The 26,849-nt window shown below is 41.8% G+C and overlaps 1 protein-coding gene across 20 annotated transcripts in view; it reads left to right on the plus strand.

Annotated features, from left to right (window-relative positions):
- arvcfb (ARVCF delta catenin family member b) overlaps window positions 1-26,849 on the plus strand; it is a 322,152-nt gene that overhangs the window by 50,114 nt on the left and 245,189 nt on the right. For 18 of the 20 annotated variants that reach the window (XM_078227226.1, XM_078227206.1, XM_078227208.1 and 15 more), the window contains exon 2: window positions 7,170-7,232. The exons of the other annotated variants lie outside the window; for them this stretch is intronic. The gene's annotated coding sequence lies outside the window, so the exon portion shown is untranslated. The remainder of the gene's footprint in view (window positions 1-7,169; window positions 7,233-26,849) is intronic. 20 annotated transcript variants of the gene reach the window in all.

Genomic DNA, 26,849 nt, shown 5'->3' on the forward strand with positions numbered 1-26,849 from the left:
CAGGCAGGCTGTGGTTGCTAATCAAAGAGGGTCTGGTGAACTGAAGTGCATTTGTTTCAATGCGAGAAGTGTAACTGGTAAGACAGATGAACTTAGAGCTTGGATTAGTACTTGGAACTATGATGTTGTTGCCATTATAGAGACTTGGTTAAGGGAAGGACAGGATTGGCAGCTTAATGCAGATGTTTCAGGCGGGATAGAGAGGGATGTAAAAAGGATGGGCAGAGAGGGTTGCACTTCCTGTTAAGGAGAATATCACAGCTGTACTGCAGGAAGACACCTCGGAGGGCTCATACAGCGAGGCAATATGGGTGGAGCTCAGATATAGGAAGGGTGTAGTCATATTGTTTGGGGTTTACCAAAGGCCTCCCAACAGCCAGCGGGAGATAGAAGAACCGGTATGTAGGCAGATTTTAGCAAGGTGCAAAAGTAATAGGGTTTTTGTGGGAGATTTTAATTTCCCCTATATTGACTGGGACTCACTTAATGCTAGGGGCGTAGATGGGGCAGTGTTTGTAAGGAGCATCCTTGAAACAGTGTGTCGATAGTCCAACTTAGAAAGGGGCTGTACTGGACCTGGTATTGGGGAATGAGCCCGGCCAGGTGGTCGATGTTTCAGTAGGAGAGCAGTTTGGGAACAGTGACCACTATTCAGTAAGCTTTAAGGTATTGATGGATAAAGATAAGTGTAGTTAAATTGGAGGAAGACTAATTACAAGAATATTAGGCAGGAATTGAAAAATGTGGATCGAGGGCAGATGTTTGCAGGCAAATCAACATCTGGCATGTGGGAGGCTTTCAAGTGTAAGTTGATGGGGATTCAGGACTGGCACACTGCTTGAAGGATATGTATGGCAAGTTTTGGGAACCTTGGATATAATGAGAGATATTGTGAGCCTAGTCAGAGAAAAATGAAGCATTTGTCAAGGCACATGAAGCAAGTGTGGAATACAAGGAAAGTAGAAATAAACTTAAGCAAGGAGTAAAGAGGGCTAAAAGGGGTCACGAAAAGTCGTAGGCCAGCAGGATTAAAGAAAATCCCACGGCTTTTTATACATATATAAAGAGCAAGAGGGTTGGCCCACTCGAGGACAGGGGAGGGAATCTATGCGTGGAGCCAGAGGAAATGGGTGAGGTATTAAATGAGTACTTTGCATCCATATTCACCAAAAAGAAGGACTTGGTGGATGATGAGCCAGGGAAAGGGTGTGTAGATAGTTTGGGTCATGTTGAGATCAAAAAGGTGGTGGTATTGGGGTTCTTGAGAAACATTAAGGTAGACAAGTCCTTGGGACTTGATGGGATATACCCCAGAATACTGAGAGGGGCAAGGGAGAAAATTGCTGGGGCCGGAGACACATCTTTGTATCATCACTGGGTACAGGGGAGGTGTACACAGTAAGAGTTTTAACAACACCAGGTTAAAGTCCAACAGGTTTATTTGGTAGCAAATGCCATTAACTTTCGGTGCCCTGCTTCTTCGTCAGATGGAGTGGATATCTGCTCCCAAACAAGGCACACAGAGACACAAAATTGTTGGACTTTAACCTGGTGTTGTTAAAACTCTTACTGTGTTTACCCCAGTCCAACGCCGGCATCTCCACATACAGGGGAGGTCCCAGAGGATTGGAGAATAGCCAATGTTGTTCCTTTAAGGAGAGTAGCAAGAATAATCCAGGTAATTACAGGCCGGTGAGCCTTTCGTCAGTGGTAGGGAAATTATTGGAGAGGATTCTTCAACAGGCCTTATTCCCACTTGGAAATAAGTGGACGTATTAGCGAGAGGCAAGATGGTTTTGTGAAGGGGAGGTCATGTCTCACTAACTTGATTGAGTTTTTCAAGGAAGCGACGAAGATGATTGATGAGGGTAGGGCAGTGGATGTTGTCTACGTGGACTTCAGTAAGGCCTTTGAAAAGGTCCCTCATGGCAGACTGGTGCAGAAGGTGAAGTCGCACGGGATCAGAGGTGAGCTGGCAAGGTAGATACAGAACTAGCTCAGTCATAGAAGACAGAGTAGCAGTGGAAGGGTGTGTTTCTGAATGGAGGGCTGTGACAAGTGGTGTTCTTCAGGGATCAGTGCTGGGACCTTCGCTGTTTGTTATATATATATATATATATATATGATTTGGAGGAAAATATAACTGGTTTGATTAGTAAATTTGCGGATGACAAAGGTTGGTGGATTTACAAATAGCGATGAGGACCGTCAGAGGACACAGCAGGATATAGATCAGTTGGGAGACATGGGCGAAGAGATGGCAGATGGAGTTTAATCCGGACAAATGTGAAGTAATGCATTTTGGAAGGTCTAATACAGATAGGAAATATACAGTAAATGGCAGAACCCTTAGGAGTATTGATAGGCAAAGGGATCTGAGTGTACAAGTACACAGGTCACTGCAAGTGGCAACGCAGGTGGAGAAGGTAGTCAAGAAGGCATACGGCATGCTTGTCTTCATCAGCCGGGGCATGTTACAGCTTTATAGACACTTGGGCCGCACTTGGGATATAGTGTTCAATTCTAGTCGCCACACTACCAGAAGGATGTGGAGGTTTTGGAGAGGGTACAGAAAAGATTTACCAGGATGTTGCCTGGTATGGAGGGTGTAAGCCATGAGGAAAGGTTGGAGAAACTTGGTTTGTTCTCATTGGAACGACGGAGGTTGAGGGGCGACCTGATCGAAGTCTACAAGATTATGAGAGGCATGGACAGAGTGGATAGTAAGAAGCTTTTTCCCAGGGTGGAAGAGTCAATTACTAGGGGGCATAGGTTTAAGGTGAGAGGGGCAAGGTTTAAAGGAGATGTACGAGGCAAGCTTTTTACGCATCAGGTAGAAGGTGCCTGGAACTCGCTGCCGGGGGAGGTCGTGGAAGCAGATGCGATGGTGACTTTTAAGGGGCGACTTGACAAATACATGAATAGGATGGGAATAGAGGGATCTGGTCCCTGGAAGGATAGGGGGTTTTAGTTCAGTCGGGTAGCATGGTTGGTGCAGGCTTGGAGGGCTGAAGGGCCTGTTCCTGTGCTGTTATTTTCTTTGTTCTTTGTTCTTCATTTCAGATGGGCTTCCACTAACACAAGGAACATAATCCATGTGAATGCTTACCCATGGCCAATTTGGCCATTCCTAAGGGTGCAGGGAGGCTGCAGCTGGCAATGGTTGCATTGTTTGACAAGCCTTTCTACATCAGCATCTATGTCAGGTCACTGGACGTGGCTTCTCGCTAGCATTTTCATCTTCGCAATGCCCGGATGGGCACTATGCAATTCTTCAAGCAATGATTTTCTTCCTGGTATGGGGGCAGCTACTTTCACTCCCCAAAAGGATGACATCATCCTCACAACTGAGCTCATGCTTCCTGAGCTGATAAAGCTTCATTTCTTCTGAAACGCATTCGTTCCACCATCTATGCAGTATTACATTATCTTCAATAACAGTGGGTCTCTATTAGTTCAGTACTTAGTCCTGTTACAGGTAAAGAATCCAGAAAGTTTAAAGCTATTACAAGCTTTGTGGGATTAGAGGGGGTGGGTGCTTTTGTGTAACGGGAGATGACTTTTCTGCATTGGCTATTTCTACCTCTGGCTGATGTTCAACGTTATAGTCATGATTGACAACAGTGTTCATTGTTGTATTCTAGCGGAAGCAATTGGTGGAATCTCTTTGATCACCTTGAAAAGCCCTAAAAGTGGCTTATAGTTTGTGATGATTGTAAAATATCCCCCGTAAATGCGTTGATGAAACTTTTTGATCCTGAAGGTAAGAAACCAGTCTGTCGTCCTTTCTCTGGGAGTATCCTCCATTTCCAGGTCTGACGAGGTTCTTGATACATTGCCGATGGGGTGTTTTGGACCTGTGATATGTATGGGAGAGCACCTCCCCAACTCTCTGGTGTTGTATTGCATGTAAGCACTATTTTAGATCAAAATGCACTAAGTATGTTGACTGAAGTGTCTGCTTAACTTGGTTAAAAGCTTCTTATGTGGTGTTCTCCAACACCATCTCTGGCATGAGTAATGCTGATAGGTTTGAGAGCAACCGTCCATAATAGTTGAGGAAAGGAAAGATCTTGAGTTCTGTGGTGTTCCTCAGGGCTGTTGCCTTTTTAATCTTTTTCACTTCATCCTCCTTTGGGTGCAACCCCTGAGCATCGACCTGATAATCTTCCTGAAGATGAATTTTTCTCTTTTTAGCTGAACTGCTGCCTTCCGGAATCTCTTCAAAACTTTGTCCTAATGTCCTTTCTCAGTGGACCATTATTAGAACATAATCCGAGTAAATAGCAGCTCTGGGAAAACTCTCCATAGTTTGCTGAAAGATGGCACAAGCTGATGAAGCCTCAAATAGAAGACATGTATATTGATACAGCTTTTGTGTATCTGTGGTGACGTAAGCTCTAGATGTGTCATCCAGTTCTAACCGTTGGTAAGCATGCTTCATGTCCGGTTTTGATAATCATGATGTGGAGATGCCGGCGTTGGACTGGGGTAAACACAGTATGAAGTTTAACAACACCAGGTTAAAGTCCAACAGGTTTATTTGGTAGCAAAAGAAAGCTTGTGTGGCTTTTGCTACCAAATCAACCTGTTGGACTTTAACCTGGTGTTGTTAAACTTCTTACAGTTTTGATAATGTCAGACCCCCCAGCCAAGTGCACATACAGATCCTCTGTTCGGGATGGGGTACCTATTCAGTTTTACAGCCGAGTTTACGGTTGGCTTGCTGTGTCCACAGATATGGTGGTTTCGTCTGGTTTAAATACTGGCACAATGGGTGCTGCCCATTTTGCAAATTGTGCGGGCCTGATGCCTAAATTTTCCGGTCACTTCAGCTCCATCTTTACTTTTTCTATTAATGCACAAGTTTTGCTCTTAAAAAATTTTGGTGTGGTTTCCAGATTGATATGGATCCTAGCTTGCAATCCTTTTAATGGTTCCAAGTTCCTCTTGGAATACTATTTGGTACTTTCGAATGACCTTATGTAGGCCCCCTTCTTTTATCTTTGAAGATCTCCAGTCAGTTCAACTTAATCTCCTGAAGCAATGCCCCATTAAACTTTGTCCTTGGTCCAACCACCATCAGTGGTAGCTATGCTGACCTCTGTTGGAAAATCCTCCATAATATGCACTGGGGCTGGATTATTTACACTGCTTATACTGGGCTGGCCATGCTTGCTTCTACACTTGCCTTAAATGACCTTTTTGCCCTGCACCTGAAGCACTCTGCTCCTAAATCCCCTCTCTTTTGGGGAGTGGCTCCCCTCACATCGCAAGCACTCAGTTTTACTCCTCGGCTGCTTAAACCTTCGGCATTTGGTGATTCTTCCCACTTATGTATTCAACTCAATTGCTTGAACTTGATCTGGCTTTAGAATAATTTCAATTATTTTGGACAGGTTGCAAAAAATGCAAATAATGTACAGGAAGCTGTTCAATTAATGCTGTTTATTTATTAGTGTCACAAGTTGGCTTACATTAACAATGCAATGAAGTTACTGTGAAAATCCCCTAGTTGCCACACTCTAGCGTCTGTCCGGGTACATTGGCCAAGCTACATTCGTCCTATGTACCAGCATGTCTTTTGGACTGTGGGAGAAAACCAGAGCATCTGGAGGAAACCCACACAGACATGGATGTGCAGACTCAGCAAGGACAGGGACCCAAGCCGGAATTGAACCTGGGTCCCTGGCGCTTTGAGGCAGCAGTGCTAACCACTCTGCCACAGTGTCGCCCAACAATGTGAGGTTGACTGTTGATGGAGGCAGACTATATAAGCAATCTGTAAAGTGAAGTTTGATGGATTTGAATGAATTCTGAGTTAAGCCCTTCCTTTCTCAAACTCATTGTTTATTTTTCCCAGCTTTATTACCAGCCTTGTACACTGAAGCACTTTTAATCGTTTTAATGTTTTAAGCCCATCTGATTCTCTGCTCACTGAAGCAATATACCAATTCTTGTTGATCAAGATCATCAAAACCAATTTAATTCAACTAAGAACTGCATACATTTGTGATGCCCAGGGAGCAGTTGATGAGCAGCAGAGGGTTAAGGGGGCCCTGCTCTACTGGCTATCAATTATAAATGATACAAAAGGACTAATGAAGGGCATAGGAACAAGAAGTTCAAGGCAGTTTTATTTATCTGGTTCAGTATGGAAGGGCAGTACATTGTAAGATACAGAACCATGTGGATAAGGGATGGCTTGTGCTTAATCAGTGCTCTACATTGAGTTAACGAACACAATTATACTGAGTGTTACAGTTGTTTTCACTGGAGGAAGCTGAGAGAGACAACAATTAGCCAACATTACTATTTAACCAATCACTTCTAATGGAAGATTGCATCTGTTTGTTGGTTGAGGAAAGGATGATGCTTTAATATGCCCAACATCATGATGATCAAAGACCATAAAAATTTGATCTTCTCTCACTTTCTTCAAGCCCCCCCACACCCCACCACCACGTGTGTGCACAATGTACAAATGCATGAAATATTTTGAAAAAACTCTTAAGATATTTGCTATGCTTTTCTCTCGCAGGTGTTGGTGCTCAAATACATAGAAATGTACAATATACTGACTTATTGTTTTGCCTGCACTATAGTTGGAAAAATGTTGTTTGTGGATATGGAAGCCTTGAAAATATAGATGTTGGCTTTGCATGTTATGCTTTTGGCATATTTCCAATACAGCAGACTGAAATGTTGGAAGTCTCTGGCAGCTACTGTTGATACAAGGCAGCCAAAAAAGCCTGAGGAACAGATGCTGAAATTTACCAGTAATAAGCTGAGGAGCAAGAGGACAACGATTAGTGCTGCTGAATCTCAGCACTCTGATTTTTACCTCACTCAATGAATATTACATCCACTTGTTTTTGAGCAAAGTGGAGTTTCAAAGCCTGAGGGTCTTTGTTGTTTGTCTCTTTGGTGCCCTGAATAACTTCTATATTCACACATCACTTGGATAGATCACACAGATTCTTCTTGCAGATCAACATCTTTTGCTGACATGAATGCCCAGTATGTTCGGTTTTACAAGATGAAATTTACTTTTGTACTTGAGTTTTCAAATGGATTTGATTATTCCTGATCATAGTTCTGGTCTTGGAAATATATAATTACTTGTCCTGTAATTATCCAGCCAATAACAAATTTACTTTCTTTTCTAGGCAATTGCCAGGTTAATAACGCTTCCCATCAGAGCTATCTTCAAGAAAAACACACACCTTTGAGTAAGTGAAGTTGCATTTAGCAGCCTTCCTCCTTTTTCCACTTCTACCTCCACGTCTTAAATAAAAATGAGTGGCTGAACATGATTCACTAAATATTAGGGCTCAGCCATCTGTTGCGTCCAACACACTGGATAGTTAGCAAAAAATCTTCAGACTCCTGTGTAAATTATGTACGTATATGTTTTTCAAGAGGTGAAGTGCATGGTCAAATAGGAAACATAGTACAAAAGCAAAAAGCTACAGGTGCTGGAAATCTGGTACAAAAATAGATATTTCTGGAAATACAGCATGCCTGCCTGACATCTTGGGGGAGAAACAGAATCTATATTTCAAGTTGGCAACCATTGATTTTGACAGGTCATCGACCCAAAATGTTGACACTTCTGTTCTCCGCAAATGCTGAAGACAGTGGTGTGATTAAAATTGTAGATGTTCAAGGTGCAAATTAGATGAGTGCAAGTCTCTGAGGATTGTGGGGCTGGAGGAAATTAGAGAAAGAGATTTGAAATCGGGTTGAAAATAGAGGCATTCCTTAACTGTTGGAGAGTTGTAAAGAGACTATGTGTGAATGGGACCTGATGCGAGTTAGGTTAGGCTACTGGCAGTAGAGTTTTGGTGTCAGGCCAGGAGTGGGTTAGAATATTTGAGGTGACAAAGGCATGGATGCCAGTTTCAGCAGCAGAAGATCAGAATCTGGAGCAGACATGGGGAACATTACAGAGTTGAAAATACATGATTTAATGACAGCGCAAATGTGTCTGAAAGTGCATCTTGATGAAATATAATGGGGGTTGCGAACAGTCTGGTTCAGCCTCCAGGATGGAATTGGTGGCAAGGTAGTGAAGTTTGTGGTGGACACTGAAGACAATGATTTCAATCTTTCCAATATTTGATTGGAGCAAATCTCTGCTTATCCAGTACATGTTGTGGAATAAGCAAGGTGACCATTTAGTGACCAATGTAGGAGTTGTTTGTGCTGGTGGCGAGGGACAACAGAGTGTCCACCAGAGTGTGGGGATACTAACTGTTTTTGCATGATATCGCCAAGGGGAAGCATGCAGATGAGAAATAGGATGCATTCATGGATTATCTACAGCAGACACAGCAAATAGCTATGTTGGAATGGGAAGATAAACCATTGGTGGTAATTCTCTAGTTTTGATTAGATGGAGAAAATAAAACCAGGCGAGAGCAGTTCCATCCAGTTGGATGACAATGGTGTGACATTGGAGGAGGATGGTATGATCAAGAAAGACAAGAGCAAGTAGTTTGCTTGAGCATGGGGTGTCACTTGTGGCTTTAAACTGCTTTGGTCCAATAATGGGTAGAAAAAACTCTGCATTTGACTGGTTAATAGAGAATGGTTGTGTGCCACTAATTGGTTTTCTTACTTTTACCTTTTTCTTGTACAAAACATGTTCATTGACAAATGCAAGACCAAATGGCCCAGGTCAATTAATTGAAGATGATTTGGTTGACATAGTCTTTCCATAGAATAATAGCATAGGAGCAGGCCGTGCCGTCCATTGAGCCTGCTTCACCAGTCCATAAGATCTGATTATGGTCTTAAGTCCATTTTCCGACCTGTCCCCATGCCCTCATAACCTTTGATTCCCTGTAGATTTTAGTCAGCTGGTTTGCACTACTCTCTGGAAGAAAATTCCAAGAGACCCATGACCATCTGAGAGATGAAATTACTCCTCATCTGTGTTGCAAGTGGAAGACCCCATATTTTTAGAACTGCCCTTTTTGTTCTCGATACTGTCAGGAGGGCATAATAGAAGAAAGTTGCTGGTGCTGTGTCCTGCCTGGTTATTTATTTCTGTTGGTTGAACTTCAGACCTGCCTGTAATGTTGAGTCTGAAACCATGATCATTTGGATCCAGGTAAAAATCTATCTCCTCCCTGGTTTAATTTATTATAATCCATGTCAGTTTTCTCACTGTTGTCTCATCCTGTTGAATTTATCCTCTGGGTATTTAAACTTTTGATGTTTGGCAGTCCCGTGAACAATGCTTTTGATGGACGTGTCGAAAAATGACCCTTTGACTTGTTGGTTCCGCAAGGGTTTTTTTTGGGGGAAACACTGCTCTGGTGCACAAACTACAGAAATTAGAAAACCCAAGGGAAATCTAAGCTTGACTCTGAAATCTAGTTTCAGTCAAGAGCTGGGACTCTTGTAAAAACAAACCTAATTGGTACAACCGAATTAAAAACAACAGTGTGAAATTTTGTGTGCGTGTCTAATACATTTGTAATATGACTGTGAATGTGTTCATGCTTGTGCAAAATTTCAGACTTTTATCTTTGCTCTGTAACCCTTTGTGGCCAAATAATGTGACTGGGAAACTGGAAATGCACTGCAATATTCTGCACATAAATGATTTTTCCCCTTATGCTAATAAGCAATTATCTACAGTTGTTTTGCTTTTTTGAATTTGATCTTTGTGAAGAATGGTAGGTTTTTAAGTTAGGGTTTCTATGCACTTCATTTTGGAAAAGGTAAATTGATTGCTACCAAAACATTTTCAATTAACCTTGAAGCATTAGGGAGTACTCAAACTTCAGAACAAATTATTCTGTCTGTTTAAAACAATGCATATTGATCTCTTGAGAGTATTCTCTGATTGACTTGCCTTTTCATCTCACCTGCATGAAATTTTCTTAATTGACATTGCATTAATTATGTGGGTTGGGATTGCTAATACTGCTTGCACATGAGTTCATTGCACCTGTACGTTAAGAAATTACATGATTTGGTCAAAAGAAACTGTAGTCTTTCAAGTGCAATGTTCATTTCCTGCAGTTCCCACTCGTTTGCCATTTTTTATCAGCATTTCTCAATTACTGTTTAATTTATTATAATCTGAAGTATTTTGCTTGCTGGATGCGAGCTTCTCATGGTCATAGCCTGATGAGTTTTGTGAACAACTGAGTCAGAACAAGAAATAAAGCTTGAAATTGAACAAATAAAACTAATTGGCCAAACTATGTTCTGAAATTTGTTATACCTTTTGCTCTGCTTTCTGCTTGCTCAATAATCAACCTGTTAGATCTGAATCCATTCAGTGCTAACTTTTTTTTCTCTACCTTCCTCTTTTCGTAGTAACCGTTCTCCCGTTCCATCAATCTCAACCAATTTGTGCACAGTAAGCTGTCATAAATAGTAAATGTGACAATTGATTTTGATTTTTAATCTATCTTATTGAACCACAAGTATTGTGCAGTAGGGGAAATTTGCCTATTCTTCAGAATTAATACCGTGGGATCTCGAGGCCTCTGCTCGACACCCGGTCTCTGCCTTGGACAGTGCAGCGCACTCTCAGTACTGGGATTTGAACCCACAATCTTCTTACTCAACTGAACCACAGCCTGATATATGATCTAATTTTTTCAATATCTTAAAATACAAGTTGCTAATATTCTGGCAAGTTAAAACCATTTAAATTATAAAGCTCAACTATTCGACATCCACTTGAGCGTATTTTATGTCTCCAGTCACCTTGTTAATTTTTGATCTTTTGTGGCATTCAGTTTTTTTTCCACTGAAGGAATCTGGGAAGTTTACTTGGGATACAAATGGTTGAATGAGATGTGCATTGGGAGCAGACTGCCTGAGCACATCTATAAATTTGAAGAATAAAAGCAGCTTTGATGAGCTCCTATGCAGACTGGATCTTTGAAATCATGCAGATTGTGAGGTGATGTTCTGGGGTGTCCATTCAACATGATTTGGCATTTGTGAACTGAAAACTAGAGTTAGCACTTGGCTGAAATAGCCTGTGTAGCATCCAGGGACTAAAGGAAGCTGTTTATATGCTTCAATGGAAGTGTTTACTGCCTGAACTTGATTTTACTGAATACCATTTTGGCATCTTCCTTGCTTTTGTTGCTGCTGATGTGAATGGGTAATATTTCTATCATTTCCACTTGGCTCCTTTCAATCTTAGCCACCAACTCTGCAAGTTCTAAAAGTTCCATATTTGAGTTATTTCTTGACATTCCACAAGGTGGTGATACTGCTCCCGTCATTGACAGGTTACCCATTTCAGTAGTGTCAGTACTATCTGTGGTGGCTTTAACTGGATTTATTTACCAGAGCATCACTAATTAAATACTTGCAGTGGACTGAAATTATGCTTTTGGAAAATGTTTCTTTCCCCTTCTTTCCTTCCAAATACTTGCAATTTTGCATCCATAATCCTTTGCACTTTAAGTATGGAGGGTGGATTTTCTTGGAGTTATGTTCTGATCCACGAGTGTGATTGCCTTTTGTGCACGATTGTCATCACCTCTGGAATGCCACTGTTCTTTTTTCTTGTAGGTCTTTGCATGAAAATATGTTTCAGCTATTGTTGGTGAGAATCCAAATTCAAAACTATGCATTTGGCTTTGCTTGGAATTTTAATTGTAAACAGAATTATTTTTTGTTAGTCTGAAATGCACCTTTGTATGTCCTCTCTTACAAGGTTTGGGAGGAAACTGTAGTGTGGACCACTAGGACCACATTTTTAGGGCTTGCAAAAGGCATGATGGGCCAAATTGCCCCCTTCCTTGCTGTAAGATTGTGATTCTTCATTCACCAATGGTGGATAACCTGCTGTTGGATCTCTGCAGTGTTGCATTTGGGGCACTGAACATTTCCAGATGTAAGCATGTTGATGCCAGCAGCACAAACTGATGTCCATCTCAACATTTTGTATAAATCCAAGAAGTCCATGCTAATGTCCTGAGTTCCACTGTATCTCTTACACGACCAGCAACTCTACCTTGTTCACACGGATTAATTTGTAAATTTAACTACCGTTTGCTAAATCTCAATTGCAGGAATAACGTTTGGCTTTCAAAACCTTTTAATCTTGAGCTCGTTTTTTTTATATAGAATAGAATCCATACAATCGCCACAGTGCAGAAGGTCGTCATTTGGCCCATCGAGTCTGCACCGACCACAATCCTGCCTAGGCCCTATTCCCGTAACCTCTCACATTTACCCTGCTAATCCCCCTGACACTAGGATAGATATGCTCTAAAATCAAACTTCCTTGCATTAATAGTCTAAATTTTGAAAAAAAAAACCCCAAAAACCAGTTTGATGTATGCAAACACTAGGAATGGGCAGACTGGGCATTACTGTGAGGTGAGCAGTCAAAATGAACCAACTGTGTCTAAGAAACTAACGTTTAAGGCTTGTTCAACATGGATGTGCATTTATATCAAAAAGCAGAAGACTGTGGATGCTGGAAATATGAAAAAGAAACTGGAAAACCCAATGGACTAGGCTGTATTTGTGGAGCGAAAGAATCGCAGAATCCCTGCAGTGCAGAAGGAGGCCATTCGGCCCATCAAGCCTGGACCGACAAGAATCCCACCCGGGCCCTAGCGTAACCCCATGTATTTAACTTGCTAATCCCCCGACACATTAAGGGGCAATTTAGCATGGTCAATCAATCTAACCAGCACACCTTTTCAGACTGTGGGAGGAAACCGGAGTGCCCGGAGGAAACCCGCGCAGGGAGAACATGCAAACTCCACACAGACAGTGACCCAAGCCGGAAATCGAACCCAGGTCCTTGGTGTTGTGAGGCAGCAGTGCCAAACACTGCCATTGTGCCGCCCTGAGTTGAGATTTCAGGTTTGTGATCATTAATCCGAACTTCTCGCTTTTTAAAGCATAAAATCATCCTGGGGTATTTTAAGATTTTACCTCATTCCATAGAGTCCCATCAAGTCTGCACCAACTCTCCAAAAGAGCTTCTTACCCAGGTCCTAGCCCCATAACCCTAAGCATTTACCCTACTAATCCCCCTAAACCCCACATCTTGAGACAGTAAGGGACAATTTAGCATAGCCAATGTACCTTACCTGCACATTTTTCGGACTGTGGGAGGAAACTAGAGCACCCGGAGGAAACCTATAGACACATGAAGAATGTGCAAACTCCAACCAGACAGTCACCCAAGACCAGAGTTGAACCTGGGTCCCTGGTGCTGAGAGGCAGCGGTGCTTGCCACTGCTGCTTTGGAAGCCAAAAAAAAAAAGACAATTGCTCCTACCATGTTTTTAGACAGGGAATTTCAAGATTTGGACCCAGCTATGGTTATGGAATGCTGATAAATTGCCAAGTTATGATGGTTGCTAGCGGAGTGCCACAGGATCAGTGCTTGGTCCTCTGCTCTGTGATTTTTATTAATGACTTGGAGGAGGGGGCTGAAGAGTGGATCAGTAAATTTGCTGATGACACCAAGATTGGTGGAGTAGTGGATGAGGTGGAGGGCTGTTGTAGGCTGCAAAGAGACATAGATAGGATGCAAAGCTGGGCTGAAAAATGGCAAATGGAGTTTAACCCTGATAAATGTGAGGTGATTCATTTTGGTAGGACTAATTTAAATGTGGATTACAGGGTCAAAGGTAGGGTTCTGAAGACTGTGGAGGAACAGAGAGATCTTGGGGTCCATATCCACAGATCTCTAAAGGTTGCCACTCAAGTGGATAGAGCTGTGAAGAAGGCCTATATTGTGTTAGCTTTTATTAACAGGGGGTTGGAGTTTAAGAGCCGTGGGGTTATGCTGCAACTGTACAGGACCTTGGTGAGACCACATTTGGAATATTGTGTGCAGTTCTGGTCACCTCACTATAAGAAGGATGTGGAAGCGCTGGAGAGAGTGCAGAGGAGATTTACCAGGATGCTGCCTGGTTTGGAGGGTAGGTCTTATGAGGAAAGGTTGAGGGAGCTAGGGCTGTTCTCTCTGGAGCAGAGGAGGCTGAGGGGAGACTTAATAGAGGTTTATGAAATGATGAAGGGGATAGATAGAGTGAACGTTCAAAGATTATTTCCTCGGGTGGATGGAGCTATTACAAGGGGGCACAACTATAGGGTTCGTGGTGGGAGATATAGGAAGGATATCAGAGGTAGGTTCTTTACGCAGAGAGTGGTTGGGGTGTGGAATGGACTGCCTGCAGTGATAGTGGAGTCAGACACTTTAGGAACATTTTAAGCGGTTATTGGATAGGCACATGGAGCACACCAGGATGATAGGGAGTGGGATAGCTTGACCTTGGTTTCAGATAAAGCTCGGCACAACATCGTGGGCCGAAGGGCCTGTTCTGTGCTGTGCTGTTCTATGTTTGTAATTTTGATGGGAATTTTGAGGTGGTGACATTCTTTTCACCACCACCACCTCTTCTGCATAGTATAAGTTGTGGGTTTGGAAGGTATAGTTGAAAAAAGTTCGTAGAGTTGCCATGGTGCTTGCTTTCAAAAACGCTACAGCCGTGGTAAACTAATGGTGGAAGTTGAGGTACTTAAACCAAATGAGATATTGCACACACGTCTTTAACAGATTCCACTTTATTTTGAAACAGAAAATTGATTTTAAATGCTGTCTTTTTGGTAATATGACAGCGTTTGGTTGCTATGTTAAGAGTTGGTGGAGCTTCATGTTTGACTGACCTTGGGATCAATAATGAAGAAACTGCAGTTGTGCCCATCAGGGATTCGAATCTAGTTTGCGTGGTAAGGTTTCAATTGATAATGGGGAAAAATTGTTTAGCAGTTCTGATTTGCATTTAAGCTATTTCTTGGATTAACTTGGTTTAAAGGAGTGCTTGGTTCAACCCAAGAGTATTTTTTTTAAGGTTCAGCTGTATATTTAAACGTATGCTTCTCCTTCATTATAGCATGGTACATGGGCAGTCATTTGTAGTATGCTAAAAGTGGTTCCTTGGGTTGATCCAAAATAATTTGTGTTGGACTCCTTATAGGCATGCGTAGCTTGTCATAATTCTGATAAATCTTTCCTTCCCCATTAAAATTGTTTTTCCTTGCAGGACTGATTGTCTTTATCAATTTCAGATTTAATTTTGGCCCTTTTATCAGCTGACTTTTGTTTCCTCTTCACACTTCTTTCCTTGGATAGGTGTTTTAGTCGTAGCTCTTTTCCCATTCAATGCAATTCTGTAAATATCTTGTCTACTCTGGCATTGAATTTCAAAATTTCCTGTTTTTGTTTTAAGCAGGTGTCAGGTCATTTACTTTTGGAATACGATTTTTTCACGTTCTTCCTCATTTGCTTTCTGATTCTGAGAGAATATTTGTTACGTTGCACATTTTTAGTTTTGAAGAGAAGATTTGTCTTGATAAATTTGACATCTTCCTTTTTAGATGCTGACTCTGCTGGATTTTGAACATTTGCTATTTTTATTTCAAATTTGCAGTTTATATTTGCTTTGTACGGTCTATTGCGAATAGTATGGCAGAGTGCTTGACCGCTGAAGAAAAATGCTCCAAGTTGTGTCTTGTCCCCGTTAGCAGTTGACCAAAGACTTGCTGGCATATGTGGGAAGAATGCCTCTTGTTTCTGTGATGCTGCTTTCTTTGTTTATGGAGGAAGGTTTCATTGCATTTGTTCACTTGTTTCAAATGCAGCTTGTGTCTGAAATAATGTTGAAGAATGAGTGTATTTGGCTTGTTGAAGGTCATCCGACTTGTACTGTAACACTCAGTCTAGCTTCAAACTGCATTCCTTTTCCTTTAATCTTTCTCTATTACACTGCCTGGTGACTTACTCCAAACATTTTATAACCAGTTTGATTGAACATTTTTTTTCCTGGTATGCTATTTAAATTTATACTATGGCATATCTTGGGATAAGGTTCTTGAATAATTTTGCATGGCTCATTGTTTTCAATTGGGAAAATTCTTGCTTTTATCCTGCATTCTTTGCAACATGTATGTAACTTCCTAATGTAGTTACTAGATTTCAGCATAGCAATCCAAGTGGTTAGACTGGTGCATTATTAAGCCTTTGTATAACTGTTGTAAATTTGTACTGTTCTATCATGACTTCATTAACTAGCTCATTGTACCAACATTGCTGTTTTTCCAAGTGTCTGTTGATGCTAATGTAGCATTACAAGAATTTAAGCTCTTGCATGAAAAAAGTATAATGTCAGAGCTTGCAGGTGACTGAGCAGAATGGATGGAGAGCTAACCAAAAGAGAAAACGCTGGAAAATCTCAGCAGGCCAGGCAGCATCTGGAAAGAGAGAAAAGAGCTGATGTTTGAGTCCAGATAACCCGTTGTCAAAGCTTTGACAGAGGGTCATCTGGACTCGAAACATCAGTTCTTTTCTCAATTTACAGATACTGCCATACCTGCTGAGATTTTCCAGCGTTTTCTCTTTTGGTTTCAGATTCCAGCATATGCAGTAATTTGCTTTTATCCTATATGGATGGAGAGCGAGCTGACTGAAAGACAGCAAACAGAGAATAGGAGTAAAGTATATATCTTCAGCAGGAATCCTGAGTCGGACTGGAATAAGGAATGTTCCACATACCCACAAGAAGTGAGGTGTAATTAGGGCCCATGTGGGTCCCAGAGCCACATCCCTTAATTGCAGGAAATGAGACAAGGTTTTAGACAGGTCTGTACAAATATGTGTGGGGAAAATATTCTAATGACTTTAGCTACGAGTTGCTGTTGTGATCAGCTCATCATACAGCTGACATCAAACTCATGCCAGATCGAAGACTTTTTTTTAAACTCACTAATTCTGTACTTGTTGACATTAATTCATTGAGATCTCATGAACTCACTTTCCCGATCAACTCTCAGAATCTGAGCTAAGGTAATTTGTTGAATTGCTTTCTGCTCCCACCCTGTCGGTGTATTTAATTAAAAGCATCTTGCTAGATTACTCATACTTGCAATATTCATAAGCTGAGAGTTTTGTCACACTGCTGAAATAGCAACTAATGTGGGGCTGCATGCAAGCCATGATGAATCAAGTTCTATCTTGGTTCTGTCATAAGTAATAGTTCCCAACTGATACAAATGGCCAGTTACCAACTCTTTTGCCAGGTCAGTTAGTAAGATTTTCCATTCCTCGGTTATCATTAATTGTCTTAACGCAAATACTAGCACTGATTTTAAGTGCCCATTAAGTAATGTTTTGTATGAAAAGCAATTCGGTCTGACACGCACGTTGGCTTTCTTTCCTTGCAACAGATGTTTCCTTTGCACTGGATTAAATCAAATTGAGATTTTCAGAAATGTTTTGAATGGTGAAATAATTCCTATGCAGGTCGGGTCCCTAATAAGTAAATTGCATATTTTCAAGAGAAATTTGGGCCTTATTTCCAGGTACCCTGGCCAACATTGAACCCACAGTGAACATGTCAAATCGTTCATCTGGTCACCCATCTCATTGCTACAATTCTCCTCAACTTCTGCAGATGCACAATAGAAAACGTTCTCTCTGGCTGTCTCACTACTTGGTGTGACTCCTGCTCTGTCCAAGACTGCAAGAAACTACAAAGGGCCATGAATGAAGCCCAGTCCATCACTCAAACCAGCCTCCCATCCACTGACACTGTCTACACTTCCCATTGCCTCAGAAAAGCAGCTAGCATAATTAAGGACCCCAGACATGCACTCTTCCAGCAGCTTCTGTCGGGAAAAAGATGCAAAAGTCTGAGATCACGTACCAACTGACTCAAACAGCTTCTTCCCTGCTGCCAAATGAACTTTTGAATGGACCTATCTTGCACTAAGTGAGTCCTTCTCGTCCTTAATCGCCTGACTCTTGACACAGCTGAAAAATACTTCAGTTATCCACAGGCTTCCTCAATGAGCTTATTATGCATGAATGGCAGCTTTGTTGCATTTACCATCCTGGGAATGCCAGATGGATCTGTTCTGAGCACTCTGTCAATATATTCTCAAATGACCCAGCATACTGGAAACTTAAAAATGATTATTTTGTGTCCCCTTCCGCTCCATTGCACCCTACTTCCCAATGGGAAAGTATCTGATCTGATATAGTCTCCCTCATTTCCATATGATCGGGTTTAGGAACTTGGCTTAAACAGAATTGTGATCCTGAGCTGTGATCGAAATGTAGAATTTTTTTATTGCACTGGGCAGGTCCTCATTGATGTTTTTGGCTGTGCTGATGTGCAAGCTTGCAAAGTTTTGATGATTAACAACATTTATGATGAATATTGTAGCTCCCTTGTTAGGACAAGGAGGAATGTTTTTCTAGCAAATTGGTGCTTAGTTTTTTTTAAAGTTTTGTCCCAATATTGATCAACCTTTTGTGAAGTAGTGGTGAAGTTTATTACACAATTAGTAGAATTTGATTTTATGAAACTTTATTTTTCTCTCTCATTTGGCTTTTAATGCAGCAAATGAATTGTTCAAAATGAAATTAGTTACCGTTTAGTGCAGCGCTTCCCAAACTAATTTTCAATGTGACCACATTTTTAACACATTGAAGTGAACCCAGACCTCAGCATAACCCAAATAGCAATAAAGCAGCATTGTAACATCAAATTTCACACATTATGAATCAGCATATAATTTTGAAGAATGTTGTAAAGACTTTGTATTTAGACTTCAATCAAGCTTTCCATATTCCCCAGTGAGAAGACTCCAGTTAAGACCCTCCTTCCACCACTGACATTCCATAATTGAAACCTACCCCCTCCCCCCAACCACCCTCTGCCGTCATGTTGACAGAAGATTCCAGGCCTGCTTGGCGCTCATAGCTCAGTGTTTTATGCCTTGTGGGCTCCCTGCCTCTTGTTGCGTGGTGGCAAGCACTATGACAATACACCTCTTTTTAGCCTGTCTTGATGCTCTCTCCACTCACGTTGTTTTGTTTCTTAAAGACTTGATTAGCTGTAAGTATTCGCATTCCAACCATTATTCATGTAAATTGAGTCTGTGTCTTTATATGCCCTGTTTGTGAACAGAATTTCCACTCGCCTGAAGAAGGGGCTTGGAGCTCCGAAAGCTTGTGTGGCTTTTGCTACCAAATAAACCTGTTGGACTTTAACCTGGTGTTGTTAAACTTCTTACTGTGGTGGCAAGCAGCCAGTGAGTTCAAAGCTGCCCTGCTGGTCATCTCTTCACAAACTTCATCGTTGCATTGGAGATGGGGGAACTTGTGGCCCCAATGCTATCTCTGGCTCTGGGAAGGGGAGAGAAAAGGTGGGAAACCCTTGAATGTTTTCTTTTCCAGTCTTCCTTAGGCTCAGGTGGTGACCGAGGACTGGTGAATTGTCCATGCTGCACTCTTGTTTGAAAATGTGTGTTTTATGCATAGGGAAGGGACAGACTGAAACCCCCTAGATCGTCTACATTTCTCTCCAAAATCAGTATAGTTTAATTAAGGTAAGGCTGAGGTGTGTTCCAGAAACCTGCCCCGCCCCCACCTCCTTTTGTGCATAGTCAGTTTTTACAAAGTTATTAGCTGTAGAATGGCCATTTTGATCTAGTAGTGTGCAATGGTGAAGGACTAATAATTCTTGTAGAGGAGCCTTTTGCAAAGAGTGACCACAATATGGCCTTGGAGGGAGTGCAGAGAACGTTCACCAGGTTGATACCAGAGATGAGGGGTGTTGACTATGAGGAGAGACTGAGCAGATTGGGTTTGTACTCGTTGGAATTTAGAAGGCTGAGGGGGGATCTTATAGAGACCTATAAGATAATGAAGGGGCTGGATAAGGTAGAGGTGGAGAGATTCTTTCCACTTAGAAAGGAAGCTAGAACTAGAGGGCACAGCCTCAAAATAAAGGGGGGTTGGTTTAGGGCAGAGTTGAGGAGGAACTACTTCTCTCAGAGGGTGGTGAATCTCTGGAATTCTCTGCCCACTGAAGTGGTGGAGGTTGCCTCGTTGAATATGTTTAAATCACGGATAGATGGATTCCTGATCGGTAAGGGAATTAGGGGTTATGAGGATCAGGCGGGTAAGTGGAACTGATCCACTTCAGATCAGCCATGATCTTATTGAATGGCGGGGCAGGCTCGAGGGGCTAGAAGGCCTACTCCTATTTCTTATGTTTTTATGATAGAATTTTATATTAATTTTGAAAAGTATATGGTTCAATCAGAGGTTATGGCTTTAAATCTAAAGAAAAGAAACTATGAAAGCACGAGGAGCAAATGGACTATGGTAGATTAGGAAACTATATTAAAAGGTATGACAGTAGACTGACAATGGCTAGCATTTAATATTTTTGTTGCAAACTGAACATTGCCGCAAAAACATTGCAACCTTGTCAACTGAGAGAAACCCAGGATTGCATTAGATTGAAAGATGGCTGTCACAGGTCACATGACTATTAGAACTACAACTGGCCAAAAGGTGAGTTACAATTGACATGCTTAGTCCACATTCTTGTGCAATGTTCGAAGTAAGACATACCCCAAAACAGTAAGAACAAGAAGGCCTCAAACGTCATCTCCATGACTACCAGGCAACAAAGGAGGTTAGCCTCTCCAAAACCCCTTAAAACGTCTTTGCATCTTCCCACAGCTCATTTCCACTTCGTTTCAGGTCGCCTGCAAACTGGGTAAAATTACATTTAATCTCCACATCCAAAAATTCATCTGCAAAGAACAAAGAAAATTACAGCACAGGAACAGGCCCATCGGTCCTCCAAGCCTGTACCGACCATACTGCCCGACTTAACTAAAACCCCCTACCATTCCGGGGACCATATCCCTCTATTCCCATCCTAATCATGTTCTTGTCAAGACGGCCCTTTAAAGTCACTACCATATCCGTTGTCACTACCGTATCCGCTTCCACTACCTCCCCTGGCAACAAGTTTCAGGCACCCACTACTGTGTAAAAAAAAAAAAAAATCTGCCTCATACATCTCCTTTAAACCTTGCCCCTCGCACCTTAAACCTATACCCCCTAGTAATTGACTCTTCCACCCTTGGAAAAGCTTCTGACTATCCACTCTGTCCATGCCTCTCATAATCTTGTAGACTTCTATCAGGTCGCCCCTCAACCTCCGTCGTTCCAGTGAGAACAAACCAAGTTTCTCCAACCTCTCCTCATAGCTAATGCCCTCCATATCAGGCAACGTCCTGGTAAATCTTTTCTGTACTCTCTCCAAAGCCTTCACATCCTTCTGGTAGTGTGGCGACCAGAATTGAACACTGTATTTCAAGTGCGGCCTAACTAAGGTTTTATAAAGCTGCAACATGACTTGCCAATTTTTAAACTCTCTACCCTGGCCGTTGAAGGCAAGCATGCCATATGTCTTCTTGACTACCTTCTCCACCTGCATTGCCACTTTCAGTGACCTGTGTACCTGTACACCCAGGTCCCTTTGCCTATCAATACTCCTAAGGGTCCTGCCATTTACTGTATATTTCCTATTTGTATTAGATCTTCCAAAATGCATTACCTCACATTTGTCAGGATTAAACTCCATCTGCCATCTCTCCGTCCAAGTCACCAACTGATCTATATCCTGCTGTATCCTCTGGTCCTCATCGCTATCCGCAAATCCACCAACCTTTGTGTCGTCCGCAAACTTACGAATCAATCCAGTTACATTTTCCTCCATCACACCCTTCCACTGCTACCCTCTGTCTTCTTTGACCGAGCCAGTTTTGTATCCACCTTGCCAGCGACTTCTGATCCCATACGACTTCACCACCACCTTTCTGATCTCAACATGACTCAAACTATCTACACATCCTTTCCTAGACTCATCATCCACCAAGTCCTTCTCTTTGGTGAATACTGACATAAAATACTCATTTAATACCTCGCCCATTTCCTCTGGCTCCATGCACAGATTCCCTCCCTTGTCCCTGAGTGGGCCAACCCTCTCCCTGGTTACCCTCTTGCTCTTTGTATATGTATAAAAAGCCTTGGGATTTTCCTTAATCCTGCTGGCCAATGCTTTTTCATGACCCCTTTTAGCCCCAATCTAAACTGTGAATAGTTGGGGCCCAAACACTGACCCTAGTGTACGCCACCTGTCAACCTAAAAATGACCCATTTATTCCTAATGTTTTCTGGGTGCTGCATTTTTGCATAGATGTGAAGGCATAGTGCAGAAAAGATTCATAAAAATGGTTCCTGGAAAGATGGATTTCTGTTATGAGGGTGGAATGGCAAAGTTGGGATTGTTTTTCTTGGAGAAGAAAAGGCTGAGGGGATTTTATAGAGGTATTCAAAATCAGAAGGCGTTGAGACTGAACAGTCAAGGAGAAACTGTTCTTACCTGGGAAAGGATCGTGAACCAGAGGGCACAGATATAAAAGTAATTGGCAAAAGAAGCAGTAGTGACATGAAGAGCTTTTTCGTGTAGCAAGTGGTTTAGATCTGGAATGCACTGCCTGAGAGTCATGGAGGCAGGTAGATTTTAGGCTCCTAAAAGGGAATTTAGCTTAAATGAACAATTTGCAGGATTAAAGGGTGAAGGCAGTGGAATGGCACCTGGTGAATTGCTCATTAGGAGAGCCTGTGCAGACATATCGAGTTGAATGGCCTATTTCTGTCATGTGATTTGTCCAGATGTGTTAGTTGTATACCATAAGTGACAGGAATAAAATATTGTTGAGTATTTAACTGAATATAAATTATTCAAATGTTATTGGTTGAGCTTTTACTACATTGAATGTAGGTCATACCCTAATACAAGGCTCGGCTAATCACATGTACAGTTCTTTACAAGCTGAACTCCATTAGAACCATGCAGCACAAACCATCTTGGACATTAATGCACATGGCATGATTTGACAATTTCTCAACCTGGTAAAACAGCAGTATCAGTAAACAGCAGTAAACTGAACTGGATTTTTAAAAATGTATGCGTCTGCAAATTCCTCCTCTGTTAGGAAGTTTGCAAGTTGAGTATAAAACATTAAGTTGAATTTTAGGAACTAGCCTAACTTCTTGTTTCATAAAATTGAGCCAGATCCATGTAGTGGGGAAATGTGGAAGTTATTGTAAACTTTTTAACCATGTGGTATGATTTTGTTTAACTTGCCTGGGTGATGTGTATTGATAGCAAACAGAATTTCAGAGAATGATGGATGATGTAACAGTGCCAATTGAGCATAGATGTTTTCTTTGTGCTATTGGATCAGTTGAATTAATTCCTTTGTTCTGTAGGCAACTTCTCTACCTGTTTGATCATCGCTCTCTGCATTTCAATAAGACTTTTTGACCTGACGCACCAGTGTAATTTAAAAAGAAATTAATTCTAGGTTAGTTTGGATCAAATTAGTTTGGATCAAATTGGAAAGATTTTAGAGTCCATTATTAAAGATGGGATCGCAGAGCACTTCGAAGTGCATGATAAAATATGACTGAGTCAGCAAGAGGGAATCATGTCTGACAAATCTGTTGGGAGTTCTTTTGAGGAGGTAACGAGGAAGTTAAATAAAGGAGAACCAGTGGACGTGATTTATTTAGATTTCCAGAAGGTTTTTGACAAGATGCTGCAAAGGAGACCGTTTAAATAGGTAAAGTGCCCATGGTGGTAAGGGTAAGATCCTGGCATGGATAGAGAATTGGCTGACTGGCAGAAGGCAGAGAATGGGGATAAAGGGGTCTTTTCAGGATGGCAGCCGGTAAATAGTGGTGTGCCTCGGGGGTCGGGGCTGGGACCACAATTTTTCACTATACATTAGCGATTTGGAGGAAGGAACCGAAGGCACTGTTGCTAAGGTTGCAAATGATACAAAGATATGTAGAGGGGTAGGTAGTATCGAGGAAGCAGGGGGGCTGCAGAAGGACTTGGACAGGTTAGAAGAGTGGGCAAAGAAGTGGCAGATGGAGTACAATGTGGAAAAGTGTGGTTATGCACTTTGGAAGGAGGAAAAGTGTGGTTATGCACTTTGGAAGGAGGAATGGAGGGATAGACTATTTTCTAAGTGAGGAAATGCTTAGGAAATCAAACACAAAGGGACTTGGGAGTCCTTGTTCAAGATTCTCTCAAGGTTAATGTGCAGGTTCAGTCGGCAGTTAGGAAGGCAAATGCAATGTTAGCATTCATGTCGAGAGGGCTAGAATACAAGAGCAGGGATGTACTTCTGAGGCTGCATAAGACTCTGGTCAGACCCCATTTGGAGTATTGTGAGCAGTTTTGGGCCCCATATCTAAGGAAGTATGTGCCGGCCTTGGAAAGAGTCCAGAGAAGGTTCACAAGAATGATACCTGGAATGAAGAGCTTGTCACATGAGGAACAGTTGAGGACTCTGGGTCTGTACTCGGAGTTTAGTAGGATGAGGGGGGATCTTATTGAAACTTGCAAGATACTGTGAGGCCTGGATAGAGTGGACAGAGAGGATATTTCCACTAGTAGGAAAAACTAGAAACAGAGGGCACAACCTCAGGCTAAAGGGACGATCCTTTAAAACAGAGATGAGGAGGAATTTCTTCAGCCAGAGAGTGGTGAATCTGTGTCGCAGAAGGCTGCGGAGGCCAGGCCATTGAGTGTATTTAAGACAGAGATAGATAGGTTCTTGATGAATAAGGGGATCAGGAGTTAAGGGGAAAAGGCAGGAGAATAGGGATGAGAAAAATATCAGCCATGATTGAATGGTGGAGCAGATTCCAAGGGCCGAGTGGCCTAATTCTGCTCCTATGTCTTGTGGTCTAAATTAAATGGTGTGTTGTGGGTTGTCAATCTGATGGCATTTGGAACTGGTTTCAGATGCTAAATTTGGTTGAAATTTAAATGTTGGCTTGAAATTTGGGTTGAATTTAAATCCATATTCTTGATTACGATATTGCAACCCAGTGCCTGTAGAATCTTAAAGTTGTTAAAATCTCTGTATCACGCCTTTGCACCTCTCCAATGAACAGTTTATAATCTTCAAAGTAACAAGAGACTGGAAACCTCCCTTACATTGGGAGTTGATACCAACTTTTAGGTGATGCCAGTTAAGATGATATGCAATGCTTTTACTTCTAGCTGACCAGGTAGTTAGTTTGAGATTTTCTAATTACTGAGAAAACCTGGAACCACTGGTTGCTTTTTGTTGTGGCTCATTGAGCACTACATAATGAAGTATGAGCTTTGATTCTTGGCTGTGTGCTCTGATGTCCTTTGAATTGAGCAGTCGAATTACTAAACTGTATCATGTTTGTTGGGTTGAATAAGGTAAAGCAAAGTGTGTTGTTTTTGGTCAAATGGCAGGTGCAGTGTTGGTAGATATAAACATGATTTTATTTTCTGGAACTGTTTTACATCCTCCTGGTTGACGATGTCATGAGTAAATCTTCCAAAGGCATAGTTCGCAAAAGTTTGAAATCCTGATGAGGCTGAGAACTGGTTGCCAAATGTGCACAGAGCCTACAATGACTCGCTTGTAAATGCGACTGGAAGTTGCATTACATACCAGGTTTCTTGTGGCACAAGTAAACAGGACTCTAATGAGTTGTATATTTTTGGGAATTTATGTAGCTATAATATTTTCATGATATGGTAAATTAATAGTAGTTTAAGGGACCACTGAATTCCTATGAGCTAATCTAACCATGCATGAATAAGATGAAGTGGAGAACTTCTGCTTACTAAAAAGATGAATCAGTATCACTTTTTTTTGAGGTCTACTTCTAGTAAGGGGAATCCTACAGTTTATTGGCATGAGGATTTTGACTGGTTTAATGAAGGCAAATTATATATTGTGTTGGCACATTAATGGACAACTTGGCTTCAATGCCAAATAGAGGGACAATATTGAGTTTCTATTTTTCAGCATTGTGTTGCTCTATGACAAAATTGTTAGGTGTTTCATCATTCTATGTCAGGGCACTTTAAGGTCAATCAGGTTGACTTGCAAAAATCAAAGTCTGCTTTGTAATGTGGGAATTCATAGAATCCCTACAAAGCAGGAGGAGGCCACCTGGTCCATTGAGTCTGTACCAACCACAATCCCACCCAGGTCCTATCCCCCTGACACCAAGCAATAATTTAGCATGGCCAATCCACCTAACTACACACCTTTGGACAGTGGGAGAATGTGCAAACTTCACACAACAGTGACCCGAGGCTGGAGTCGAACATGGATCTCTGGCGCTGTGAGGCAGCAGTGCTAACCACTGTCACCGTGCTGCCCCGAATTGAAATTGAAAACCTCACTGCATTCCATAGACTGTTAGGATTACAGATATTTTTTATTATTTGTTCATGGGATGTGTGTCTCCTTGGATCGGCCAGCATTTATTGCACATGCCTAATTGTTGTTGAGATAATGGTGATGAGATGCTACCTTGAACTGCTACAGTCCATATGGTGTTAGAACATCCGGTCGATAGCAGTCTTGTCGGGTTTCAGCCCCTTTAAAACTTCCTTACAGCTTGAAACCATTATTGTTATCTTTGAACAACTAGGACAAGGGCAGCAGACACGTGTAACATCACCTGCACATTCCCCTCCAAGCCACGTGATCCTGACTTGGAGCCATGTGGCTGCTGCTGCACTGTTGCTGGATTGAAATCCCTTTCCTAACAGCACAATGAGAATACCAGTACCATATGGATTGTCATGGCTCAAAAAGCGGGTTTGCTAACACCTTAAGGGCAACTAGGAATGAGCAACCAATGCTGACTGCTTGTGACACCTGCACCCCACAAAAGGATAGCAAAAATACTCCTTTACTCAACTTTTAAGACAGCTATCTAATTTTTGACATTTGTGCTCAATTTAAACATTGTAACTTTCAAAAGTTTCCATAGCTCAAATTTGGAGCCAAAGTGGCACAGTGGTTAGCATGGCTGCCTTACAATGCCAGGGACCCGGGGTTAATTCCAGCATCGGGTCACTGTCTGTGAGGAGTTTGCACATTCTCCCCGT

The sequence above is a fragment of the Mustelus asterias genome, chromosome 13 (genome assembly GCF_964213995.1).
Source record: "Mustelus asterias chromosome 13, sMusAst1.hap1.1, whole genome shotgun sequence".
In the NCBI taxonomy this organism is placed as follows: Eukaryota; Metazoa; Chordata; class Chondrichthyes; order Carcharhiniformes; family Triakidae; genus Mustelus; species Mustelus asterias.